This window comes from Schistocerca gregaria, unplaced genomic scaffold (assembly GCF_023897955.1).
Source record: "Schistocerca gregaria isolate iqSchGreg1 unplaced genomic scaffold, iqSchGreg1.2 ptg000156l, whole genome shotgun sequence".
NCBI lineage: Eukaryota > Metazoa > Arthropoda > Insecta > Orthoptera > Acrididae > Schistocerca > Schistocerca gregaria.
The window spans coordinates 3,066,748-3,086,842 of record NW_026061720.1 but is presented as its reverse complement, the minus strand read 5'-3'; the positions used below and the strand labels follow the sequence as shown (position 1 = coordinate 3,086,842).

At 46.7% G+C, this 20,095-nt stretch overlaps 18 non-coding genes across 18 annotated transcripts; all 18 read right to left on the bottom strand.

Annotated features, from left to right (window-relative positions):
• Window positions 1-7: 7 nt before the first annotated feature.
• On the bottom strand, window positions 8-80 carry Trnar-ucg (transfer RNA arginine (anticodon UCG)). The gene has a single exon. It is a non-coding gene; the product is annotated as a tRNA-Arg (tRNA).
• Window positions 81-964: 884 nt separating this feature from the next.
• Trnak-cuu (transfer RNA lysine (anticodon CUU)) lies at window positions 965-1,037 on the bottom strand. Its single transcript has one exon. It is a non-coding gene; the product is annotated as a tRNA-Lys (tRNA).
• Window positions 1,038-1,489: 452 nt separating this feature from the next.
• Window positions 1,490-1,562, bottom strand: Trnar-ucg (transfer RNA arginine (anticodon UCG)). Its single transcript has one exon. It is a non-coding gene; the product is annotated as a tRNA-Arg (tRNA).
• A 934-nt stretch (window positions 1,563-2,496) lies between these two features.
• Trnak-cuu (transfer RNA lysine (anticodon CUU)) lies at window positions 2,497-2,569 on the bottom strand. The gene has a single exon. It is a non-coding gene; the product is annotated as a tRNA-Lys (tRNA).
• Window positions 2,570-3,021: 452 nt separating this feature from the next.
• Window positions 3,022-3,094, bottom strand: Trnar-ucg (transfer RNA arginine (anticodon UCG)). Its single transcript has one exon. It is a non-coding gene; the product is annotated as a tRNA-Arg (tRNA).
• A 1,440-nt stretch (window positions 3,095-4,534) lies between these two features.
• On the bottom strand, window positions 4,535-4,607 carry Trnar-ucg (transfer RNA arginine (anticodon UCG)). The gene has a single exon. It is a non-coding gene; the product is annotated as a tRNA-Arg (tRNA).
• Window positions 4,608-6,056: 1,449 nt separating this feature from the next.
• On the bottom strand, window positions 6,057-6,129 carry Trnar-ucg (transfer RNA arginine (anticodon UCG)). Its single transcript has one exon. It is a non-coding gene; the product is annotated as a tRNA-Arg (tRNA).
• Window positions 6,130-7,540: 1,411 nt separating this feature from the next.
• Trnar-ucg (transfer RNA arginine (anticodon UCG)) lies at window positions 7,541-7,613 on the bottom strand. Its single transcript has one exon. It is a non-coding gene; the product is annotated as a tRNA-Arg (tRNA).
• Window positions 7,614-8,559: 946 nt separating this feature from the next.
• Window positions 8,560-8,632, bottom strand: Trnak-cuu (transfer RNA lysine (anticodon CUU)). The gene has a single exon. It is a non-coding gene; the product is annotated as a tRNA-Lys (tRNA).
• A 452-nt stretch (window positions 8,633-9,084) lies between these two features.
• On the bottom strand, window positions 9,085-9,157 carry Trnar-ucg (transfer RNA arginine (anticodon UCG)). The gene has a single exon. It is a non-coding gene; the product is annotated as a tRNA-Arg (tRNA).
• A 1,409-nt stretch (window positions 9,158-10,566) lies between these two features.
• Trnar-ucg (transfer RNA arginine (anticodon UCG)) lies at window positions 10,567-10,639 on the bottom strand. The gene has a single exon. It is a non-coding gene; the product is annotated as a tRNA-Arg (tRNA).
• Window positions 10,640-13,561: 2,922 nt separating this feature from the next.
• Trnar-ucg (transfer RNA arginine (anticodon UCG)) lies at window positions 13,562-13,634 on the bottom strand. The gene has a single exon. It is a non-coding gene; the product is annotated as a tRNA-Arg (tRNA).
• Window positions 13,635-15,042: 1,408 nt separating this feature from the next.
• Trnar-ucg (transfer RNA arginine (anticodon UCG)) lies at window positions 15,043-15,115 on the bottom strand. The gene has a single exon. It is a non-coding gene; the product is annotated as a tRNA-Arg (tRNA).
• Window positions 15,116-15,642: 527 nt separating this feature from the next.
• On the bottom strand, window positions 15,643-15,714 carry Trnat-agu (transfer RNA threonine (anticodon AGU)). The gene has a single exon. It is a non-coding gene; the product is annotated as a tRNA-Thr (tRNA).
• An 863-nt stretch (window positions 15,715-16,577) lies between these two features.
• Trnar-ucg (transfer RNA arginine (anticodon UCG)) lies at window positions 16,578-16,650 on the bottom strand. Its single transcript has one exon. It is a non-coding gene; the product is annotated as a tRNA-Arg (tRNA).
• Window positions 16,651-17,631: 981 nt separating this feature from the next.
• Window positions 17,632-17,704, bottom strand: Trnak-cuu (transfer RNA lysine (anticodon CUU)). Its single transcript has one exon. It is a non-coding gene; the product is annotated as a tRNA-Lys (tRNA).
• Window positions 17,705-18,156: 452 nt separating this feature from the next.
• Trnar-ucg (transfer RNA arginine (anticodon UCG)) lies at window positions 18,157-18,229 on the bottom strand. Its single transcript has one exon. It is a non-coding gene; the product is annotated as a tRNA-Arg (tRNA).
• Window positions 18,230-19,653: 1,424 nt separating this feature from the next.
• Window positions 19,654-19,726, bottom strand: Trnar-ucg (transfer RNA arginine (anticodon UCG)). The gene has a single exon. It is a non-coding gene; the product is annotated as a tRNA-Arg (tRNA).
• Between the last annotated feature and the right edge of the window lie 369 nt (window positions 19,727-20,095).

Below are 20,095 nucleotides of genomic sequence, written 5' to 3'. Positions count from 1 at the left end.
AAAAACACGACTGTGACAGGATTCGAACCTGCAATCTTCGGATCCGAATTCCGACGCCTTATCCATTAGGCCACACGGTCACTGACGGCCAAGTAAAACTTATATACGACTCATCTCGAAACGCTCACACCCCCTGAGGAATTGTGTTTTCGTTCCACACAGCCGCTGCCCCTTACTCTTTCCCACCCATTCGTTACATTCAACCTCTTACGAGACCTACCAAACATAGACAGGAAAACAACACCACACACTTTGCGCATTCGGAATCGATGGCAGGGTGTCCCTCGCCGCATTTGCTACGATGGCCATTTGCTACTTCTGCAGAAGCGGCGACGACGACGACGACCGCGAGAGGCTCTGAGATTTGTGAGAAATACATCTATAAAATGTAATTCAGACTGCCTCGTACTGCTTTGGCAAATGCTTTATCTGCGGCATTCGCCTTAATCACATCTGAGAGTAATTCTTAATAATACGCCTGTCGCTAATTGTTCCTCATCACAAATACTGTTTGCTATACGGCCACGATGTGCAACTGATTTCCAAGATTCGTCTTCCTCCTGTGAGGATGGAACTCACGAACCCTGGTTAACTAGACCAATGCTCTACCACTGAGCTAAACCGGCGCCGCCTAGCGGCACTTTTGCGTACTTCGTCCGTACGGTCGTCTGAATCATCAGACTTCAGCTGACAACACTTCATATTTTCGACTAATATTTGCAGCTAAGGCGACCCATTACTGCTTGGCTACACATCTGACATGTAGCCGACGTTCTCTCCAAACAAAACCACCTCCACTTCAGAACATGACTTTCACACATGTCTACAAAATCACCTTCATCTTCAAATACAGTTTTCTTGCGACTGATGGAGACGTAGGCAAATTTTAAAGTTGCTATTTCCATTACATCACGTTAATCAGAAAATCGGTAATATACATCTGCAGCGGATAAAAATTCCGTTCCGCTCAGCGTAGGGCTCGAACCCACGACCCTGTGAATAAGAGTCTCATGCTCTACCGACTGAACTAGCCGTGCTGCCTCGTCGGATACCTGCTGGGTAGCAGATCACACTGTACTCGTTTGGGTTGGGTGATCCCATACAGAATCTCTCCATGCTGCCTAATGTTTTCCTAACGTCACACTCGTCACGTACTTCACTTTTATTTCATAATCATTTCTGAGAGGTAAAGGAAATGCATGACAATCTGCAGAGCTAGCGGCGTCAAAATTAACACACATGCTTGATGTGACTCAAAAGCCGTACGAGTTACTTTCCGATGTTGTTTTAGATGTGCAAGTGCCAGTCAAAACTCGCGGTGAGGGCACTCTGCCGACCATTTCGCTATTTAACACCGGTCTTGTTGTGTGTGTTTCAGGCTCAAGACCATCTCCAAGAACAGAATGGTCAACAGCAACATTCAGACGGTTTCGTACTGCTCAATTGCTACATTAAAACAGTATGTTTCTTTTTCAGAACTGGAAAAACACGACCGTGACAGGACTCGAACCTGCAATCTTCGGATCCGAAGTCCGACGCCTTATCCATTAGGCCACACGGTCACTGACGACCAAGTACAACTTATATACGACTCATCTCGAGACGCTCACGCCCCTGAGGAATTGTGTTTTCGTTCCACACAGACGGTGCCCCTTACTCTTTCCCACCCATTCGTTACATTCAACCTCTTACGAGAACTACCAAACATAGACAGGAAAACAAGACCACACACTTTGCGCATTCGGAATCGATGGCAGGGTGTCCCTCGCCGCATTTGCTACGATGGCCATTTGCTACTTCTGCAGAAGCGGCGGCGGCGACGACGACGACGACGACGACGACGACGACGACGACGACGACGACCGCGAGAGGCTCCGAGATTTGTGTGAAATACATCTATAAAATGTATTTCAGACTGCCTCGTAACACCTTATGCCGTACTGCTTTGGAAAATGCTTTATCTGCGCCATTCGCCTTAATCACATCTGAGAGTAATTCTTAATAATTCGCCTGTCGCTAATTGTACCTCATCACACATACTGTTTGCTATACGGCCACGACGCGCAACTGATTTCCAAGATTCGTCTTCCTCCTGTGAGGATGGAACTCACGACCCCTGGTTTACTAGACCAATGCCCTTCCACTGAGCTAAACAGGCGCCGCCTAGCGGCACTTTTGCGTACTTCGTCCGTACGGTCGTCTGAATCATCAGACTTCAGCTGACAACACTTCATATTTTCGACTAATATTTGCAGCTAAGGCGACCCATTACTGCTTGGCTACACATCTGACATGTAGCCGACGTTCTCTCCAAACAAAACCACCTGCACTTCAGAACATGACTTTCACACATGTCTACAAAATCACCTTCATCTTCAAATACAGTTTTCTTGCGACTGATGGAGACGTAGGCAAATTTTAAAGTTGCTATTTCCATTACATCACGTTAATCAGAAAATCGGTAATATACATCTGCAGCGGATAAAAATTCCGCTCCGCTCAGCGTAGGGCTCGAACCCACGACCCTGTGAATAAGAGTCTCATGCTCTACCGACTGAACTAGCCGTGCTGCCTCGTCGGATACCTGCTGGGTAGCAGATCACACTATACTCGTTTGGGTTGGGTGATCCCATACAGAATCTCTCCATGCTGCCTAATGTTTTCCTAACGTCACACTCGTGACGTAATTCACTTTTATTTCATAACCATTTCTGAGAGGTAAAGGAAATGCATGACAATCTGCAGAGCTAGCGGCGTCAAAATTAACACACATGCTTGATGTGACTCAAAAGCCGTACGAGTTACTTTCCGACGTTGTTTTAGATGTGCAAGTGCCAGTCAAAACTCGCGGTGAGGGCACTCTGCCGACCATTTCGCTATTTAACACCGGTCTTGTTGTGTGTGTTTCAGGCTCAAGACCATCTCCAAGAACAGAATGGTCAACAGCAACATTCAGACGGTTTCGTACTGCTCAATTGCTACATTAAAACGGTATGTTTCTTTTTCAGAACTGGAAAAACACGACCGTGACAGGACTCGAACCTGCAATCTTCGGATCCGAAGTCCAACGCCTTATCCATTAGGCCACACGGTCACTGACGACCAAGTACAACTTATATACGACTCATCTCGAGACGCTCACGCCCCTGAGGAATTGTGTTTTCGTTCCACACAGACGGTGCCCCTTACTCTTTCCCACCCATTCGTTACATTCAACCTCTTACGAGACCGACCAAACATAGACAGGAAAACAAGACCACACACTTTGCGCATTCGGAATCGATGGCAGGGTGTCCCTCGCCGCATTTGCTACGATGGCCATTTGCTACTTCTGCAGAAGCGGCGGCGGCGACGACGACGACGACGACGACGACGACCGCGAGAGGCTCCGAGATTTGTGTGAAATACATCTATAAAATGTATCTCAGACTGCCTCGTAACAAATTATGCCGTACTGCTTTGGCAAATGCTTTATCTGCGCCATTCGCCTTAATCACATCTGAGAGTAATTCTTAATAATTCGCCTGTCGCTAATTGTACCTCATCACAGATACTGTTTGCTATACGGCCACGACGCGCAACTGATTTCCAAGATTCGTCTTCCTCCTGTGAGGATGGAACTCACGACCCCTGGTTTACTAGACCAATGCTCTACCACTGAGCTACACAGGCGCCGCCTAGCGGCACTTTTGCGTACTTCGTCCGTACGGTCGTCTGAATCATCAGACTTCAGCTGACAACACTTCATATTTTCGACTAATATTTGCAGCTAAGGCGACCCATTACTGCTGGGCTACACATCTGACATGTAGCCGATGTTCTCTCCAAACAAAACCACCTGCACTTCAGAACATGACTTTCACACATGTCTACAAAATCACCTTCACCTTCAAATACAGTTTTCTTGCGACTGATGGAGACGTAGGCAAATTTTAAAGTTGCTATTTCCATTACATCACGTTAATCAGAAAATCGGTAATATACATCTGCAGCGGAAAAAAATTCCGTTCCCCCAGCGAAGGGCTCGAACCCACTACCCTGTGAATAAGAGTCTCATGCTCTACCGACTGAGCTAGCCGTGCTGCCTCGTCGGATACCTGCTGGGTAGCAGATCACACTGTACTCGTTTGGGTTGGGTGGTCCCATACAGAATCTCTCCATGCTGCCTAATGTTTTCCTAACGTCACACTCGTCACGTACTTCACTTTTATTTCATAATCATTTCTGAGAGGTAAAGGAATTGCATGACAATCTGCAGAGCTAGCGGCGTCAAAATTAACACACATGCTTGATGTGACTCAAAAGCCGTACGAGTTACTTTCCGACGTTGTTTTAGATGTGCAAGTGCCAGTCAAAACTCGCGGTGAGGGCACTCTGCCGACCATTTCGCTATTTAACACCGGTCTTGTTGTGTGTGTTTCAGGCTCAAGACCATCTCCAAGCACAGAATGGTCAACAGCAACATTCAGACGGTTTCGTACTGCTCAATTGCTAGATTAAAACGGTATGTTTCTTTTTCAGAACTGGAAAAACACGACCGTGACAGGATTCGAACCTACAATCTTCGGATCCGAAGTCCGACGCCTTATCCATTAGGCCACACGGTCACTGACGACCAAGTACAACTTATATACGACTCATCTCGAAACGCTCACGCCCCTGAGGAATTGTGTTTTCGTTCCACACAGACGGTGCCCCTTACTCTTTCCCACCCATTCATTACATTCAACCTCTTACGAGACCGACCAAACATAGACAGGAAAACAGGACCACACACTTTGCGCATTCGGAATCGATGGCAGGGTGTCCCTCGCCGCATTTGCTACGATGGCCATTTGCTACTTCTGCAGATGCGGCGGCGGTGGCGGCGGCGACGACGACGACGACGACGACGACGACCGCGAGAGGCTCCGAGATTTGTGTGATATACATCTATAAAATGTAATTCAGACTTCCTCGTAACACCTTATGCCGTACTGCTTTGGCAAATGCTTTATCTGCGCCATTCGCCTTAATCACATCTGAGAGTAATTCTTAATAATTTGCCTGTCGCTAATTGTACCTCATCACACATACTGTTTGCTATACGGCCACGACGCGCAACTGATTTCCAAGATTCGTCTTCCTCCTGTGAGGATGGAACTCACGACCCCTGGTTAACTAGACCAATGCCCTACCACTGAGCTAAACAGGCGCCGCCTAGCGGCACTTTTGCGTACTTCGTCCGTACGGTCGTCTGAATCATCAGACTTCAGCTGACAACACTTCATATTTTCGACTAATATTTGCAGCTAAGGCGACCCATTACTGCTTGGCTACACAACTGACATGTAGCCGACGTTCTCTCCAAACAAAACCACCTGCACTTCAGAACATGACTTTCACACATGTCTACAAAATCACCTTCATCTTCAAATACAGTTTTCTTGCGACTGATGGAGACGTAGGCAAATTTTAAAGTTGCTATTTCCATTACATCACGTTAATCAGAAAATCGGTAATATACATCTGCAGCGGAAAAAAATTCCGTTCCCCCAGCGAAGGGCTCGAACCCACTACCCTGTGAATAAGAGTCTCATGCTCTACCGACTGAGCTAGCCGTGCTGCCTCGTCGGATACCTGCTGGGTAGCAGATCACACTGTACTCGTTTGGGTTGGGTGGTCCCATACAGAATCTCTCCATGCTGCCTAATGTTTTCCTAACGTCACACTCGTCACGTACTTCACTTTTATTTCATAATCATTTCTGAGAGGTAAAGGAATTGCATGACAATCTGCAGAGCTAGCGGCGTCAAAATTAACACACATGCTTGATGTGACTCAAAAGCCATACGAGTTACTTTCCGACGTTGTTTTAGATGTGCAAGTGCCAGTCAAAACTCGCGGTGAGGGCACTCTGCCGACCATTTCGCTATTTAACACCGGTCTTGTTGTGTGTGTTTCAGGCTCAAGACCATCTCCAAGCACAGAATGGTCAACAGCAACATTCAGACGGTTTCGTACTGCTCAATTGCTAGATTAAAACGGTATGTTTCTTTTTCAGAACTGGAAAAACACGACCGTGACAGGATTCGAACCTGCAATCTACAGATCCGAAGTCCGACGCCTTATCCATTAGGCCACACGGTCACTGACGACCAAGTACAACTTATATACGACTCATCTCGAAACGCTCACGCCCCTGAGGAATTGTGTTTTCGTTCCACACAGCCGCTGCCCCTTTCTCTTTCCCACCCATTCGTTACATTCAACCTCTTACGAGACCGACCAAACATAGACAGGAAAAGAAGACCACACACTTTGCGCATTCGGAATCGATGGCAGGGTGTCCCTCGCCGCATTTGCTACGATGGCCATTTGCTACTTCTGCAGAAGCGGCGACGACGACGACGACGTCCACGAGAGGCTCTGAGATTTGTGAGAAATACATCTATAAAATATAATTCAGACTGCCTCGTACTGCTTTGGCAAATGCTTTATCTGCGCCATTCGCCTTAATCACATCTGAGAGTAATTCTTAATAATACGCCTGTCGCTAATTGTTCCTCATCACAGATACTGTTTGCTATACGGCCACGATGTGCAACTGATTTCCAAGATTCGTCTTCCTCCTGTGAGGATGGAACTCACGAACCCTGGTTAACTAGACCAATGCTCTACCACTGAGCTAAACCGGCGCCGCCTAGCGGCACTTTTGCGTACTTCGTCCGTACGGTCGTCTGAATCATCAGACTTCAGCTGACAACACTTCATATTTTCGACTAATATTTGCAGCTATGGCGACCCATTACTGCTTGGCTACACATCTGACACGTAGCTGATGTTCTCTCCAAACAAAACCACCTGCACTTCAGAACATGACTTTCACACATGTCTACAAAATCACCTTCACCTTCAAATACAGTTTTCTTGCGACTGATGGAGACGTAGGCAAATTTTAAAGTTGCTATTTCCATTACATCACGTTAATCAGAAAATCGGTAATTTACATCTGCAGCGGATAAAAATTCCGTTCCGCCGAGCGTAGGGCTCGAACCCACGACCCTGTGAATAAGAGTCTCATGCTCTACCGACTGAACTAGCCGTGCTGCCTCGTCGGATACCTGCTGGGTAGCAGATCACACTGTACTCGTTTGGGTTGGGTGATCCCATACAGAATATCTCCATGCTGCCTAATGTTTTCCTAACGTCACACTCGTGACGTAATTCACTTTTATTTCATAATCATTTCTGAGAGGTAAAGGAAATGCATGACAATCTGCAGAGCTAGCGGCGTCAGAATTAACACACATGCTTGATGTGACTCAAAAGCCGTACGAGTTACTTTCCGACGTTGTTTTAGATGTGCAAGTGGCAGTCAAAACTCGCGGTAAGGGCACTCTGCCGACCATTTCGCTATTTAACACCGGTCTTGTTGTGTGTGTTTCAGGCTCAAGACCATCTCCAAGAACAGAATGGTCAACAGCAACATTCAGACGGTTTCGTACTGCTCAATTGCTACATTAAAACGGTATGTTTCTTTTTCAGAACTGGAAAAACACGACCGTGACAGGACTCGAACCTGCAATCTTCGGATCCGAAGTCCGACGCCTTATTCATTAGGCCACACGGTCACTGACGACCAAGTAAAACTTATATACGACTCATCTCGAGACGCTCACGCCCCTGAGGAATTGTGTTTTCGTTCCACACAGACGGTGCCCCTTACTCTTTCCCACCCATTCATTACATTCAACCTCTTACGAGACCGACCAAACATAGACAGGAAAACAAGACCACACACTTTGCGCATTCGGAATCGATGGCAGGGTGTCCCTCGCCGCATTTGCTACGATGGCCATTTGCTACTTCTGCAGATGCGGCGGCGGCGGCGGCGGCGACGACGACGACGACGACGACGACGACGACGACGACGACGACGACGACCGCGAGAGGCTCCGAGATTTGTGTGAAATACATCTATAAAATGTAATTCAGACTTCCTCGTAACACCTTATGCCGTACTGCTTTGGCAAATGCTTTATCTGCGCCATTCGCCTTAATCACATCTGAGAGTAATTCTTAATAATTCGCCTGTCGCTAATTGTACCTCATCACACATACTGTTTGCTATACGGCCACGACGCGCAACTGATTTCCAAGATTCGTCTTCCTCCTGTGAGGATGGAACTCACGACCCCTGGTTTACTAGACCAATGCCCTACCACTGAGCTAAACAGGCGCCGCCTAGCGGCACTTTTGCGTACTTCGTCCGTACGGTCGTCTGAATCATCAGACTTCAGCTGACAACACTTCATATTTTCGACTAATATTTGCAGCTAAGGCGACCCATTACTGCTTAGCTACACAACTGACATGTAGCCGACGTTCTCTCCAAACAAAACCACCTGCACTTCAGAACATGACTTTCACACATGTCTACAAAATCACCTTCATCTTCAAATACAGTTTTCTTGCGACTGATGGAGACGTAGGCAAATTTTAAAGTTGCTATTTCCATTACATCACGTTAATCAGAAAATCGGTAATATACATCTGCAGCGGATAAAAATTCCGTTCCGCTCAGCGTAGGGCTCGAACCCACGACCCTGTGAATAAGAGTCTCATGCTCTACCGACTGAACTAGCCGTGCTGCCTCGTCGGATACCTGCTGGGTAGCAGATCACACTATACTCGTTTGGGTTGGGTGATCCCATACAGAATCTCTCCATGCTGCCTAATGTTTTCCTAACGTCACACTCGTGACGTAATTCACTTTTATTTCATAATCATTTCTGAGAGGTAAAGGAAATGCATGACAATCTGCAGAGCTAGCGGCGTCAAAATTAACACACATGCTTGATGTGACTCAAAAGCCGTACGAGTTACTTTCCGACGTTGTTTTAGATGTGCAAGTGCCAGTCAAAACTCGCGGTGAGGGCACTCTGCCGACCATTTCGCTATTTAACACCGGTCTTGTTGTGTGTGTTTCAGGCTCAAGACCATCTCCAAGAACAGAATGGTCAACAGCAACATTCAGACGGTTTCGTACTGCTCAATTGCTACATTAAAACGGTATGTTTCTTTTTCAGAACTGGAAAAACACGACCGTGACAGGACTCGAACCTGCAATCTTCGGATCCGAAGTCCGACGCCTTATCCATTAGGCCACACGGTCACTGACGGCCAAGTAAAACTTATATACGACTCATCTCGAAACGCTCACACCCCCTGAGGAATTGTGTTTTCGTTCCACACAGCCGCTGCCCCTTACTCTTTCCCACCCATTCGTTACATTCAACCTCTTACGAGACCTACCAAACATAGATAGGAAAACAAGACCACACACTTTGCGCATTCGGAATCGATGGCAGGGTGTCCCTCGCCGCATTTGCTACGATGGCCATTTGCTACTTCTGCAGAAGCGGCGACGACGACGACGACCGCGAGAGGCTCTGAGATTTGTGAGAAATACATCTATAAAATGTAGTTCAGACTGCCTCGTACTGCTTTGGCAAATGCTTTATTTGCGCCATTCGCCTTAATCACATCTGAGAGTAATTCTTAATAATACGCCTGTCGCTAATTGTTCCTCATCACAGATACTGTTTGCTATACGGCCACGACGAGCAACTGATTTCCAAGATTCGTCTTAATCCTGTGAGGATGGAACTCACGACCCCTGGTTTACTAGACCAATGCTCTACCACTGAGCTAAACAGGCGCCGCCTAGCGGCACATTTGCGTACTTCGTCCGTACGGTCGTCTGAATCTTCAGACTTCAGCTGACAACACTTCATATATTCGACTAATATTTGCAGCTAAGGCGACCCATTACTGCTTGGCTACACATCTGACATGTAGCCGATGTTCTCTCCAAACAAAACCACCTGCACTTCAGAACATGACTTTCACACATGTCTACAAAATCACCTTCACCTTCAAATACAGTTTTCTTGCGACTGATGGAGACGTAGGCAAATTTTAAAGTTGCTATCTCCATTACATCACGTTAATCAGAAAATCGGTAATATACATCTGCAGCCGAAAAAAATTCCGTTCCCCCCAGCGTAGGGCTCGAACCCACGACCCTGTGAATAAGAGTCTCATGCTCTACCGACTGAGCTAGCCGTGCTGCCTCGTCGGATACCTGCTGGGTAGCAGATCACACTGTACTCTTTTGGGTTGGGTGGTCCCATACAGAATCTCTCCATGCTGCCTAATGTTTTCCTAACGCCACACTCGTCACGTACTTCACTTTTATTTCATAATCATTTCTGAGAGGTAAAGGAATTGCATGACAATCTGCAGAGCTAGCGGCGTCAAAATTAACACACATGCTTGATGTGACTCAAAAGCTGTACGAGTTACTTTCCGACGTTGTTTTAGATGTGCAAGTGCCAGTCAAAACTCGCGGTGAGGGCACTCTGCCGAACATTTCGCTATTTAACACCGGTCTTGTTGTGTGTGTTTCAGGCTCAAGACCATCTCCAAGCACAGAATGGTCAACAGCAACATTCAGACGGTTTCGTGCTGCTCAATTGCTAGATTAAAACGGTATGATTCTTTTTCAGAACTGGAAAAACACGACTGTGACAGGATTCGAACCTGCAATCTTCGGATCCGAAGTCCGACGCCTTATCCATTAGGCCACACGGTCACTGACGACGAAGTACAACTTATTTACGACTCATTTCGAAACGCTCACGCCCCTGAGGAATTGTGTTTTCGTTCCACACAGCCGCTGCCCCTTACTCTTTCCCACCCATTCGTTACATTCAACCTCTTACGAGACCGACCAAACATAGACAGCAAAACAAGACCACACACTTTGCGCATTCGGAATCGATGGCAGGGTGTCCCTCGCCGCATTTGCTACGATGGCCATTTGATACTTCTGCAGAAGCGGCGGCGACGACGACGACGACGACGACGACGACGACGACAGGATCAGGGATTTGTGAGAAATACATCTATAAAATGTAATTCAGACTGCCTCGTCCCACTTTATGCCGTACTGCTTTGGCAAATTCTTTATCTGAACCATTCGCCTTAATCACATCTGAGAGTAATTCTTAATAATACGAATGTCGCTAATTGTTCCTCATCACAGATACTGTTTGCTATACGGCCACGATGCGCAACTGATTTCCAAGATTCGTCTTCCTCCTGTGAGGATGGAACTCACGAACCCTGGTTTACTAGACCAATGCTCTACCACTGAGCTAAACAGGCGCCGCCTAGCGGCACTTTTGCGTACTTCGTCCGTACGGGCGTCTGAATCATCAGACTTCAGCTGACAACACTTCATATTTTCGACTAACATTTGCAGCTATGGCGACCCATTACTGCTTGGCTACACATCTGACACGTACCCGATGTTCTCTCCAAACAAAACCGCCTGCACTTCAGAACATAACTTTCACACATGTCTACAAAATCAGCTTCACCTTCAAATACAGTTTTCTTGCGACTGATGGAGACGTAGGCAAATTTTAAAGTTGCTATTTCCATTACATCACGTTAATCAGAAAATCGGTAATATACATCTGCAGCGGAAAAAAATTACGTTCCCCCCAGCGTAGAGCTCGAACCCACGACCCTGTGAATAGGAGTCTCATGCTCTACCGACTGAGCTAGCCGTGCTGCCTCGTCGGTTACCTGCTGGGTAGCAGATCACACTGTACTCGTTTGGGTTGGGTGATCCCATACAGAATCTCTCCATGCTGCCTAATGTTTTCCTAACGTCACACTCGTGACGTAATTCACTTTTATTTCATAATCATTTCTGAGAGGTAAAGGAAATGCATGACAATCTGCAGAGCTAGCGGCGTCAAAATTAACACACATGCTTGATGTGACTCAAAAGCCGTACGAGTTACTTTCCGACGTTGTTTTAGATGTGCAAGTGGCAGTCAAAACTCGCGGTGAGGGCACTCTGCCGACCATTTCGCTATTTAACACCGGTCTTGTTGTGTGTGTTTCAGGCTCAAGACCATCTCCAAGAACAGAATGGTCAACAGCAACATTCAGACGGTTTCGTACTGCTCAATTGCTACATTAAAACGGTATGTTTCTTTTTCAGTACTGGAAAAACACGACCGTGACAGTATTCGAACCTGCAATCTTCGGATCCGAAGTCCGACGCCTTATCCATTAGGTCACACGGTCACTGACGGCCAAGTAAAACTTATATACGACTCATCTCGAGACGCTCACGCCCCTGAGGAATTGTGTTTTCGTTCCACACAGACGGTGCCCCTTACTCTTTCCCACCCAATCGTTACATTCAACCTCTTACGGGACAGACCAAACATAGACAGGAAAACAAGACCACACACTTTGCGCATTCGGAATCGATGGCAGGGTGTCCCTCGCCGCATTTGCTACGATGGCCATTTGCTACTTCTGCAGAAGCGGCGACGACGACGACGACGACCGCGAGAGGCTCTGAGATTTGTGAGAAATACATCTATAAAATGTAATTCAGACTGCCTCGTACTGCTTTGGCAAATGCTTTATCTGCGCCATTCGCCTTAATCACATCTGAGAGTAATTCTTAATATTACGCCTGTCGCTAATTGTTCCTCATCACAGATACTGTTTGCTATGCGGCCACGATGTGCAACTGATTTCCAAGATTCGTCTTCCTCCTGTGAGCATGGAACTCACGAAACCTGCTTAACTAGACCAATGCTCTACCACTGAGCTAAACCGGCGCCGCCTAGCGGCACTTTTGCGTACTTCGTCCGTACGGTCGTCTGAATCATCAGACTTCAGCTGACAACACTTCATATTTTCGACTAATATTTGCAGCTATGGCGACCCATTACTGCTTGGCTACACATCTGACACGTAGCCGATGTTCTCTCCAACCAAAACCACCTGCACTTCAGAACATGACTTTCACACATGTCTACAAAATCACCTTCACCTTCAAATACAGTTTTCTTGCGACTGATGGAGACGTAGGCAAATTTTAAAGTTGCTATTTCCATTACATCACGTTAATCAGAAAATCGGTAATTTACATCTGCAGCGGATAAAAATTCCGTTCCCCCCAGCGTAGGGCTCGAACCAACGACCCTATGAATAAGAGTCTCATGCTCTACCAACTGAGTTAGCCGTGCTGCCTCGTTGGATACCTGCTGAGTAGCAGATCACACTGTACTCGTTTGGGTTGGCTGGTCCCATACAGAATCTCTCCATGCTGCCTAATGTTTTCCTAACGTCACACTCGTCACGTACTCCACTTTTATTTCATAATCATTTCTGAGAGGTAAAGGAATTGCATGACAATCTGCAGAGCTAGCGGCGTGAAAATTAACACACATACTTGATGTGACTCAAAAGCCGTACGAGCTACTTTCCGACGTTGTTTTAGATGTGCAAGTGGCAGTCAAAACTCGCGTTGAGGGCGCTCTGATGACCATTTCGCTATTTAACACCGGTCTTGTTATGTGTGTTTCAGGCTCAAGACCATCTCCAAGAACAGAATGGTCAACAGCAACATTCAGACGGTTTCGTACTGCTCAATTGCTACATTAAAACGGTATGTTTCTTTTTCAGTACTGGAAAAACACGACCAAGACAGGATTCGAACCTGCAATCTTCGGATCCGAAGTCCGACGCCTTATCCATTAGGTCACACGGTCACTGACGGCCAAGTAAAACTTATATACGACTCATCTCGAGACGCTCACGCCCCTGAGGAATTGTGTTTTCGTTCCACACAGACGGTGCCCCTTACTCTTTCCCACCCATTCGTTACATTCAACCTCTTACGAGACCTACCAAACATAGACAGGAAAACAAGACCACACACTTTGCGCATTCGGAATCGATGGCAGGGTGTCCCTCGCCGCATTTGCTACGATGGCCATTTACTACTTCTGCAGAAGCGGCGACGACGACGACGACCGCGAGAGGCTCTGAGATTTGTGAGAAATAAATCTATAAAATGTAATTCAGACTGCCTCGTACTGCTTTGGCAAATGCTTTATCTGCGCCATTCGCCTTAATCACATCTGAGAGTAATTCTTAATAATACGCCTGTCGCTAATTGTTCCTCATCACAGATACTGTTTGCTATACGGCCACGATGTGCAACTGATTTCCAAGATTCGTCTTCCTCCTGTGAGGATGGAACTCACGAAACCTGGTTAACTAGACCAATGCTCTACCACTGAGCTAAACCGGCGCCGCCTAGCGGCACTTTTGCGTACTTCGTCCGTACGGTCGTCTGAATCATCAGACTTCAGCTGACAACACTTCATATTTTCGACTAATATTTGCAGCTATGGCGACCCATTACTGCTTGGCTACACATCTGACACGTAGCCGATGTTCTCTCCAACCAAAACCACCTGCACTTCAGAACATGACTTTCACACATGTCTACAAAATCACCTTCACCTTCAAATACAGTTTTCTTGCGACTGATGGAGACGTAGGCAAATTTCAAAGTTGCTATTTCCATTACATCACGTTAATCAGAAAATCGGTAATATACATCTGCAGCGGATAAAAATTCCGTTCCCCCCAGCGTAGGGCTCGAACCAACGACCCTATGAATAAGAGTCTAATGCTCTACCAACTGAGTTAGCCGTGCTGCCTCGTTGGATACCTGCTGAGTAGCAGATCACACTGTACTCGTTTGGGTTGGGTGGTCCCATACAGAATCTCTCCATGCTGCCTAATGTTTTCCTAACGTCACACTCGTCACGTACTCCACTTTTATTTCATAATCATTTCTGAGAGGTAAAGGAATTGCATGACAATCTGCAGAGCTAGCGGCGTGAAAATTAACACACATACTTGATGTGACTCAAAAGCCGTACGAGTTACTTTCCGACGTTGTTTTAGATGTGCAAGTGGCAGTCAAAACTCGCGTTGAGGGCACTCTGATGACCATTTCGCTATTTAACACCGGTCTTGTTATGTGTGTTTCAGGCTCAAGACCATCTCCAAGAACAGAATGGTCAACAGCAACATTCAGACGGTTTCGTACTGCTCAATTGCTACATTAAAACTCTATGTTTCTTTTTCAGTACTGGAAAAACACGACCAAGACAGGATTCGAACCTGCAATCTTCGGATCCGAAGTCCGACGCCTTATCCATTAGGTCACACGGTCACTGACGGCCAAGTAAAACTTATATACGACTCATCTCGAGACGCTCACGCCCCTGAGGAATTGTGTTTTCGTTCCACACAGACGGTGCCCCTTACTCTTTCCCACCCATTCGTTACATTCAACCTCTTACGAGACCGACCAAACATAGACAGGAAAACAAGACCACACACTTTGCGCATTCGGAATCGATGGCAGGGTGTCCCTCGCCGCATTTGCTACGATGGCCATTTGCTACTTCTGCAGAAGCGGCGGCGGCGACGACGACGACGACGACGACGACGACGACGACGACGACGACGACGACCGCGAGAGGCTCTGAGATTTGTGTGAAATACATCTATAAAATGTAATTCAGACTGCCTCGTAACACCTTATGCCGTACTGCTTTGGCAAATGCTTTATCTGCGCCATTCGCCTTAATCACATCTGAGAGTAATTCTTAATAATACGCCTGTCGCTAATTGTACCTCATCACAGATACTGTTTGCTATACGGCCACGACGCGCAACTGATTTCCAAGATTCGTCTTCCTCCTGTGAGAATGGAACTCACGACCCCTGGTTTACTAGACCAATGCTCTACCACTGAGCTAAACAGGCGCCGCCTAGCGGCACTTTTGCGTACTTCGTCCGTACGGTCGTCTGAATCATCAGACTTCAGCTGACAACACTTCATATTTTCGACTAATATTTGCAGCTAAGGCGACCCATTACTGCTTGGCTACACATCTGACATGTAGCCGATGTTCTCTCCAAACAAAACCACCTGCACTTCAGAACATGACTTTCACACATGTCTACAAAATCACCTTCACCTTCAAATACAGTTTTCTTGCGACTGATGGAGACGTAGGCAAATTTTAAAGTTGCTATCTCCATTACATCACGTTAATCAGAAAATCGGTAATATACATCTGCAGCCGAAAAAAATTCCGTTCCCCCCAGCGTAGGGCTCGAACCCACGACCCTGTGAATAAGAGTCTCATGCTCTACCGACTGAGCTAGCCGTGCTGCCTCGTCGGATACCTGCTGGGTAGCAGATCACACTGTACTCTTTTGGGTTGGGTGGTCCCATACAGAATCTCTCCATGCTGCCTAATGTTTTCCTAACGCCACACTCGTCACGTACTTCACTTTTATTTCATAATCATTTCTGAGAGGTAAAGGAATTGCATGACAATCTGCAGAGCTAGCGGCGTCAAAATTAACACACATGCTTGATGTGACTCAAAAGCCGTACGAGTTACTTTCCGACGTTGTTTTAGATGTGCAAGTGCCAGTCAAAACTCGCGGTGAGGGCACTCTGCCGAACATTTCGCTATTTAACACCGGTCTTGTTGTGTGTGTTTCAGGCTCAAGACCATCTCCAAGCACAGAATGGTCAACAGCAACATTCAGACGGTTTCGTGCTGCTCAATTGCTAGATTAAAACGGTATGTTTCTTTTTCAGAACTGGAAAAACACGACTGTGACAGGATTCTAACCTGCAATCTTCGGATCCGAAGTCCGACGCCTTATCCATTAGGCCACACGGTCACTGACGACCAAGTACAACTTATTTACGACTCATTTCGAAACGCTCACGCCCCTGAGGAATTGTGTTTTCGTTCCACACAGCCGCTGCCCCTTACTCTTTCCCACCCATTAGTTACATTCAACCTCTTACGAGACCGACCAAACATAGACAGCAAAACAAGACCACACACTTTGCGCATTCGGAATCGATGGCAGGGTGTCCCTCGCCGCATTTGCTACGATGGCCATTTGATACTTCTGCAGAAGCGGCGGCGGCGACGACGACGACGACGACGACGACGACGACAGGCTCAGGGATTTGTGAGAAATACATCTATAAAATGTAATTCAGACTGCCTCGTCCCACTTTATGCCGTACTGCTTTGGCAATTTCTTTATCTGAACCATTCGCCTTAATCACATCTGAGAGTAATTCTTAATAATACGAATGTCGCTAATTGTTCCTCATCACAGATACTGTTTGCTATACGGCCACGATGCGCAACTGATTTCCAAGATTCGTCTTCCTCCTGTGAGGATGGAACTCACGAACCCTGGTTTACTAGACCAATGCTCTACCACTGAGCTAAACAGGCGCCGCCTAGCGGCACTTTTGCGTACTTCGTCCGTACGGGCGTCTGAATCATCAGACTTCAGCTGACAACACTTCATATTTTCGACTAACATTTGCAGCTATGGCGACCCATTACTGCTTGGCTACACATCTGGCACGTACCCGATGTTCTCTCCAAACAAAACCGCCTGCACTTCAGAACATCGGGTACGTGTCAGATGTGTAGCCAAGCAGTAATGGGTCGCCATAGCTGCAAATGTTAGTCGAAAATATGACTTTCACACATGTCTACAAAATCAGCTTTACTTTCAAATACAGTGTTCTTGCGACTGATGGAGACGTAGGCAAATTTTAAAGTTGCTATTTCCATTACATCACGTTAATCAGAAAATCGGTAATTTACATCTGCAGCGGAAAAAGTTCCGTTCCGCCAAGCGTAGGGCTCGAACCCACGACCCTGTGAATAAGAGTCTCATGCTCTACCGACTGAGCTAGCCGTGCTGCCTCGTTGGATACCTGCTGGGTAGCAGATCACACTGTACTCGTTTGGGTTGGGTGGTCCCATACAGAATCTTTCCATGCTGCCTAATGTTTTCCTAACGTCACACTCGTCACGTACTTCACTTTTATTTCATAATCATTTCTGAGAGGTAAAGGAATTGCATGACAATCTGCAGAGCTAGCGGCGTCAAAATTAACACATATACTTTACGTGACTCAAAAGCTGAACGAGTTACTTTCCGACGTGGTTTTAGACGTGCAAGTGCCAGTCAAATGTCGCGGTGAGGGCACTCTGCCGATCATTTCGCTAGTTAACACCGGTCTTGTTGTGTGTGTTTCAAACTCAAGACCATCTCCAAGCACATAATTGTCCACAGCAATATTCAGACGATTTCGTACTGCACAATTGCTACATTAAAACGGTATGTTTGTTTTTCAGAACTAAAAAAACACGACCGTGACAGGATTCGAACCTGCAATCTTCGGATCCGAATTCCGACGCCTTATCCATTAGGCCACACGGTCACTGACGGCCAAGTAAAACTTATATACGACTCATCTCGAAACGCTCACACCCCCTGAGGAATTGTGTTTTCGTTCCACACAGCCGCTGCCCCTTACTCTTTCCCACCCATTCGTTACATTCAACCTCTTACGAGACCTACCAAACATAGACAGGAAAACAAGACCACACACTTTGCGCATTCGGAATCGATGGCAGGGTGTCCCTCGCCGCATTTGCTACGATGGCCATTTGCTACTTCTGCAGAAGCGGCGACGACGACGACGACCGCGAGAGGCTCTGAGATTTGTGAGAAATACATCTATAAAATGTAATTCAGACTGCCTCGTAACACCTTATGCCGTACTGCTTTGGCAAATGCTTTATCTGCGCCATTCGCCTTAATCACATCTGAGAGTAATTCTTAATAATACGCCTGTCGCTAATTGTACCTCATCACAGATACTGTTTGCTATACGGCCACGACGCGCAACTGATTTCCAAGATTCGTCTTCCACCTGTGAGGATGGAACTCACGACCCCTGGTTTACTAGACCAATGCTCTACCACTGAGCTAAACAGGCGCCGCCTAGCGGCACTTTTGCGTACTTCGTCGGTACGGTCGTCTGAATCATCAGACTTCAGCTGACAACACTTCATATTTTCCACTAATATTTGCAACTATGGCGACCCATTACTGCTTGGCTACACATCTGACATGTAGCCGATGTTCTCTCCAAACAAAACCACCTGCACTTCAGAACATGACTTTCACACATGTCTACAAAATCACCTTCACCTTCAAATACAGTTTTCTTGCGACTGATGGAGACGTAGGCAAATTTTAAAGTTGCTATTTCCATTACATCACGTTAATCACAAAATCGGTAATATACATCTGCAGCGGAAAAAAATTCCGTTCCCCCCAGCGTAGGGCTCGAACCCACGACCCTGTGAATAAGAGTCTCATGTTCTACCGACTGAGCTAGCCGTGCTGCCTCGTCGGATACCTGCTGGGTAGCAGATCACACTGTACTCGTTTGGGTTGGGTGGTCCCATACAGAATGTCTCCATGCTGCCTAATGTTTTCCTAACGTCACACTCGTCACGTACTTCACTTTTATTTCATAATCATTTCTGAGAGGTAAAGGAATTGCATGAGAATCTGCAGAGCTAGCGGCGTCAAAATTAACACACATGCTTGACGTGACTCAAAAGCCGTACGAGTTACTTTCCGACGTTGTTTTGGATGTGCAAGTGGCAGTCAAAACTCGCGGTGAGGGCACTCTGCCGACCATTTCGCTATTTAACACCGTTCTTGTTGTGTGTGTTTCAGGCTCAAGACCATCTCCAAGAACAGAATGGTCAACAGCAACATTCAGACGGTTTCGTACTGCTCAATTGCTACATTAAAACGGTATGTTTCTTTTTCAGAACTGGAAAAACACGACCGTGACAGGATTCGAACCTGCAATCTTCGGATCCGAAGTCCGTCGCCTTATCCATTAGGCCACACGGTCACTGACGACCAAGTACAACTTATATACGACTCATCTCGAAACGCTCACGCCCCTGAGGAATTGTGTTTTCGTTCCACACAGCCGCTGCCCCTTACTCTTTCCCACCCATTCGTTACATTCAACCTCTTACGAGACCGACCAAACATAGACAGCAAAACAAGACCACACACTTTGCGCATTCGGAATCGATGGCAGGGTGTCCCTCTCCGCACTTGCTACGATGGCCATTTGCTACTTCTGCAGAAGCGGCGGCGGCGGCGACGACGACGACGACGACAGGCTCAGAGATTTGTGAGAAATACATCTATAAAATGTAATTCAGACTGCCTCGTCCTACTTTATGCCGTACTGTTATTTTTTTTTATACCT